Source organism: Arachis stenosperma, chromosome 3 (genome assembly GCF_014773155.1).
Source record: "Arachis stenosperma cultivar V10309 chromosome 3, arast.V10309.gnm1.PFL2, whole genome shotgun sequence".
NCBI lineage: Eukaryota > Viridiplantae > Streptophyta > Magnoliopsida > Fabales > Fabaceae > Arachis > Arachis stenosperma.
Window position 1 is genome coordinate 103,730,820 of NC_080379.1, and position 6,480 is coordinate 103,737,299.

Consider the following 6,480-nt stretch of genomic DNA (forward strand, 5'->3'; position numbering starts at 1 on the left):
TAAGTTTGGTGTCTTGCATGTTTTCCTCTCTTGAAAATTTTTCAAAAATAAGTTCTTGATGTTCATCATGATCTTCAAAGTATTCTTGGTGTTCATCTTGACATTCATAGTGTTCTTGCATGCATCATTGGTTTTTATCTAAAATTTTCATATTTTGAGTCATTTTAGTTGTTTTTCTCTCTCCTCATTAAAATTCAACATTAAAAAATATCTTTTTCTTATTTTACTCAAAATTTTCAAAATCTTTGGGTTGACTTAGTCAAAATTTTTTAAAATAAGTTGTTTCTTGTTAGTCAAGCCAAGATTTCAATTTCAAAAATTTATCTTTTCAAAATCTTTTTCAAAATCAAATCTTTTTCATTTTTCTTTCATGTTTTTCGAAAATTTTATAAATTGATTTTCAAAATCTTTTTCTTAATTTTATTTCATAATTTTCAAAAACTTTACTAGCAATTAATGTGATTGATTCAAAAATTTGAAGTTTGTTACTTTCTTGTTAAGAAAGGTTCAATCTTTAAATTCTAGAATCATATCTTTTAGTTTCTTGTTAGACAAGTAATCAATTTTAATTTTAAAAATCAAATCTTGTTAATTTCCTTTACAAATTTTTTTCAAAATAAATTTCAATCATATCTTTTTTTATCAAATCTTTTCAATCATATCTTTTCAAACATATCTTTTTCAAATCATATCTTTTTCAAAACCAATTTCAAAATCTTTTCTAACTCCTTATCTTTTCAAAATTGATTTTCAAATCTTTTTTAACTAACTAATTGACTTTTTGTTTGTTTTACTATTTCTTATCTTTTTCAAAACCACCTAACTACTTTCCTCTCTCTAATTTTCGAAAATCACCTCCCTCTTTTCCAAAAATCTTTTTATTTAACTAATTGTTTTAAATTTTAATTTTATTCCTTTTTATAAATTCGAATTTTAACTTTAATTTAAAATAAAAATAAAAATATTTTTCTTTAATTTTAGTTAATTTTCGAAAACTCCTCCCTCTCATATTCTTCTATTTATTTATTTATCTACTAACACTTCTCTTCTACTCAAAAATTCGAACCCTCTTCTCCCCTCTACCTGTGTTCGTATTTTCTTCTTATATTCTTCCACTCACATAAAGGAATCTCTCTACTGTGGTAAAGAGGATCCCTATTATTATTTTCTGTTCCCTTCTTTTTTATATGAGCAGGAGCAAGGACAAGAACATTCTTGTTGAAGCAGATCCTGAACTTGAAAGGACTCTGAAGCAGAAACTAAGAGAAGATAAAATACAACAATCCAGAGAAAACCTTACAGAAATTTTTGAAAAAGAAGAGGAGATGGCAGCCGAAAATAATGACAACAACAATAATGCAAGGAGGATGCTTGGTGATTATACTACACCTACTTCCAACTTTTATGGAAGAAGCATCTCAATCCCTGCCATTGGAGCAAACAATTTTGAGCTGAAGCCTCAACTAGTTGCTCTAATGCAACAGAACTACAAGTTTCATGGACTTCCATCAGAAGATCCCTATCAATTTTTAACTGAGTTCTTGCAGATCTGTGATACTATTAAGACTAATGGAGTAAATCCTGAAGTCTACAGGCTCATGCTTTTCCCTTTTGTTGTAAGAGACAGGGCTAGAACATGGTTGGACTCACAACCTAAAGATAGCCTGGACTCTTGGGATAAGCTGGTCACAGCCTTCTTGGCCAAGTTCTTTCCTCCTCAAAAGCTGAGCAAGCTTAGGGTGGATGTTTAGACCTTCAAGCAAAAAGATGGTGAATCCCTCTATGAAGCTTGGGAAAGATACAAGCAGTTGACCAAAAAGTGTCCTTCTGACATGCTTTCAGAGTGGACCATTTTGGATATATTCTATGATGGTCTATCTGAGTTTTCTAAGATGTCACTGGACTATTCTGCAGGTGGATCCATTCACCTAAAGAAAACACCTGTAGAAGCTCAAGAACTCATTGACATGGTTGCAAATAACCAATTCATGTACACCTCTGAGAGGAATCCTGTGAGTAATGGGATGCCTCAGAGGAAGGGAGTTCTTGAAATTGATACTCTGAATGCCATATTGGCTCAGAACAAAATGTTGACTCAGTAAGTCAACATGATTTCTCAGAGTTTGAATGGATGGCAAAATGCATCCAACAGTACTAAAGAGGCATCTTCTGAAGAAGAAGCTTATGATCCTGAGAACCCTGCAATGGCAGAGGTGAATTACATGGGTGAAACCTATGGAAACACCTATAATCCCTCATGGAAAAATCATCCAAATTTCTCATGGAAGGATCAACAAAAGCCTCAACAAGGCTTTAATAATGGTGGAAGAAATAGGCTTAGCAATAGCAAGCCTTTTCCATCATATTCTCAGCAACAGACAGAGAATTCTGAGCAAAGCCCCTCTAGCTTAGCAAACAGAGTCTCTGATCTATCTAAGGCCACTTTAAGTTTCATGAATAAAACAAGGTCCTCCATTAGAAACTTGGAGGCACAAGTAGGTCAGCTGAGTAAGAAAATCACTGAAACTCCTCCTAGTACTCTCCCAAGCAATATAGAAGAGAATCCAAAAAGAGAGTGCAAGGCCATTGATATTATCTAAATGGCCGAATCCAAGGAGAAAAGGGAAGACGTGAATCCCAATGAGGAAGACCTCATGGGACATCCCCCAGACAGAAAGGAGTTCCCTATTGAGGACCTAAAGGAATCTAAGGCTCATATAGAGACCATAGAGATTCCATTAAACTTCTTTCTGCCATTCATGAGCTCTGAGAACTATTCTTCCTCTGAAGAGGATGAAGATGTAACTGAAGAGCAAGTTACTCAATATCTAGGAGCCATCATGAAGCTGAATGCCAAGTTGTTTGGTAATGAGACTTGGGAAGATGAACCTCCCTTGCTCATTAGTGAACTAAATACATGGGTTCAGCAAACTTTTCCTCAAAAGTAACAAGATCCTAGTAAATTCTTAATACCATGTACCATAGGCACCATGACCTTTGAGAAGGCTCTATATGACCTAGGGTCAGGTATAAATCTTATGCCACTCTCTGTAATGGAGAAACTGAGGATCTTTGAGGTACAAGCTGCAAGAATCTCATTAGAGATGGCAGACAAGTCAATAAAACAAGCTTATGGATTGGTAGAGGACGTGTTAGTGAAGGTTAAAGCCCTTTACATCCCTGCTGATTTCATAATCCTAGACACTGGGAAGGATGAGGATGAATACATCATCTTTGGAAGACCCTTCCTAGCCACAACAGGAGTTGTGATTGATGTTGATAGAGGAGAGCTAGTCCTTTAATTGAATAGGGACTACCTTGTGTTTAAAGCTCAAGGATCTTCCTCTGCAACCATGGAGAGGAAGCATGAAAAGATTCTCTCAATACAGAGTTAAACAAAGCCCCCATAATCAAACTCTAAGTTTGGTGTTGGGAGGTCCCAACAATGCTCTGAACATCTGTGAAGCTCTATGAGAGCTCACTGTCAAGCTATTGACATTAAAGAAGCGCTTATTGGGAGGCAACCCAATTTTTATTTATCTATATTTCTATTGTTCTTTTATGTTTATTAGGTTTATGATCATGTGGAGTCACAAAATAATTGTAAAAATTAAAAACAAAATAAAAAATAGCAGAAGAAAAAGCACACCCTTGAGGAAGAGCTGTCTGGCATTTAAACGCCAGAAACAAGCATCAGGCTAGCGTTAAACGCCAGAAATAAGCTACCTTTATGCGTTTAACGCCAGAAACAAGCTGTAGTCTGGCGTTAAACGCCAGGATTGCATACAGAGGGCGTTTTACACGCCTAAAAGGTGCAGGGATGAGAAATTCTTGACATCTCAAGATCTGTGGACCTCACAGGATCACCTCAGGATCTGTGGACCCCACAGGATCCCTACCTACCCCACTTCTCTCTTCTTCACACAATCCAATAACACTATACCCTTCACCAATCACCTCAATCTCTCTTTCCCATTACCCCTTCACCAATCACATTCATCTACTCTTCCCCATAAACCCCACCTACCTTCAAATTCAAAATCTCTTTCCCATCCAAACCCACCCTAAATGACCGAACCCACACCTCTCTCCTTTCACTATATAAACCCCTCCATCCTTCTTCATTTTCACACAACACAACCCCCTCTTCTCCCCCTTGGCCGAAACCCACACCTCTCTCCCTCTCCTCCATATCTTCTTCTTCTTCTTCTTCTATTCTTTCTTCTTCGTTTGCTCGAGGGAGAGCAACATTCTAAGTTTGGTGTGGTAAAAGCATAGCTTTTTTATTTTTTCCATAACCATTGATGGCACCTAAGGCCAGAGAAACCTCAAGAAAGAGGAAAGGGAAGGCAATTGCTTCCACCTCTGAGTCAAGGGAGATGGAGAGATTCATCTCAAAGGTTCATCAAGACCACTTCTATGAAGTTATGGCCAAGAAGAAGGTGATCCCTGAGGTCCCTTTCATGCTCAAGAAAAACAAATATCCAGAGATCCGACAAGAGATTAGAAGAAGAGGATGGGAAGTTCTCTCTAATCCCATTCAACAAGTCAGAATCTTAACGGTTCAAGAGTTCTATGCAAATGCATGGATCACTAGGAACCATGATCAAAGCATGAACCCAAATCCAAAGAATTGGCTTACAATGGTTCGGGGGAAATATTTAGATTTCAGTCTGGAGAACGTAAGGTTGGCGGTCAACTTACCTATGATGCAAGAAGACGCATGCCCCTACACTAGAAGGGTCAACTTTGATCAAAGGTTAGACCAAGTCCTCATGGACATATGTGTGGAAGGAGCTCAATGGAAAAGAGACTCAAAAGGCAAGCCGGTTCAATTGAGAAGACTGGACCTTAAGCCTGTGGTTAGAGGATGGTTGGAGTTCATCCAACGCTCTATCATCCCCACTAGCAACCAATCCGAAGTAACTGTGGATCGGGCCATCATGATCCATAGCATCATGATTGGAGAGGAAGTAGAAGTTCATAAAGTCATCTCTCTAGAACTCTACAAAGTAGCCAAAAAGCCCTCCACCTTGGCAAGGCTAGCTTTTCCTCATCTCATTTGCCATCAATGCAACTTAGTTAGAGTTGTCATAGAAGGAGACATTTCCATTGAAGAGAACAAGCCCGTCCTTAAGAAGATGATGGAGCAAACAAGAGAGCCCATTCATGGATCTCAAGAGACGCATAAGGAAGCGCATCATCAAGAAATCCCTGAGATGCCTCAAGGGATGCATTTTCCTCCAGACAACTATTGAGAACAACTTAACACTTCTCTAGAAGGATTGAGTCATAACATGAACCAATTAAGGGTGGAACACCAAGAGCACTCCATCATTCTCAATGAGATTAGAGAAGATCAAAGAGCTATGAGGGAGGAGCAACAAAGGCAAGGAAGAGACATAGAGGAGCTCAAAGACACCATTGGTTCTTCAAGAAGAAGGCACCACCCTCACTAAGGTGGACTCATTCCTTAACTTCCTTGTTCTTATCTCTCTGTTTTTCGGTTTTTGAGCTTTATGTTTGTCTATGTTTGTGTCTTTATTACATGATCATTAGTATTTAGTGACTATGTCTTAAGGCTATGAATAATTCCATGAATCCTTCACCTTTCTTAAATGAAAAATGTTTTTTAATACAAAAGAACAAGAAGTACATGAGTTTCGAATTCATCCTTAAAATTAGTTTAATTATATTGATGTGGTGACAATACTTTTTATTTTCTGAATGAATGCTTGAACAGTGCATATTTTTTATCTTGTTGTTTATAAATGTTAAAATTGTTGGCTCTTGAAAGAATGATGAAAAAGAGAAATGTTATTGATGATCTAAAAAATCATAAAATTGATTCTTGAAGCAAGAAAAAGCAGTGAATAACAAAAGCTTGCAAAAAAAAATAATAATGACGAAAAAAAAGAAAAAGAAAAAGAAAAAGCAAGCAGAAAAAGCCAATATCCCTTAAAATCAAAAGGCAAGGGTAAAAAGGATCCAAGGCTTTGAGCATCAATGGATAGGAGGGCCCAAGGAAATAAAATCCAGGCCTAAGCGGCTAAATCAAGCTGTCCCTAACCATGTTCTTATGGCATGCAAGTCCAAGTGAAAAGCTTGAGACTGAGTGGTTAAAGTCGTGATCCAAAGCAAAAAGAGTGTGCTTAAGAGCTCTAGACACCTCTAACTGGGGACTTTAGCAAAGCTGAGTCAGAATCTGAAAAGGTTCACCCAGTCATGTGTCTGTGGCATTTATGTATCCAGTGGTAATACTGAAAAACAAAGTGCTTAGGGCCACGGCCAAGACTCATAAAAGTAGCTGTGTTTAAGAATCAACATACTTAACTAGGAGAATCAATAACACTATCTGAACTCTGAGTTCCTATGGATGCCAATCATTCTAAACTTCTAAGGATAAAGTGAGATGCCAAAACTGTTCAGAAGCAAAAAGCTACAAGTCCCGCTCATCTAATTAGAACTAATATTCACTGA

The 6,480-nt window shown here is 37.3% G+C and overlaps 1 non-coding gene across 1 annotated transcript; it reads right to left on the bottom strand.

Moving 5' to 3' along the window:
* Positions 1-1,730: 1,730 nt before the first annotated feature.
* Positions 1,731-1,838, bottom strand: LOC130972508 (small nucleolar RNA R71). The gene has a single exon (XR_009083670.1). It is a non-coding gene; the product is annotated as a small nucleolar RNA R71 (small nucleolar RNA).
* Between the last annotated feature and the right edge of the window lie 4,642 nt (positions 1,839-6,480).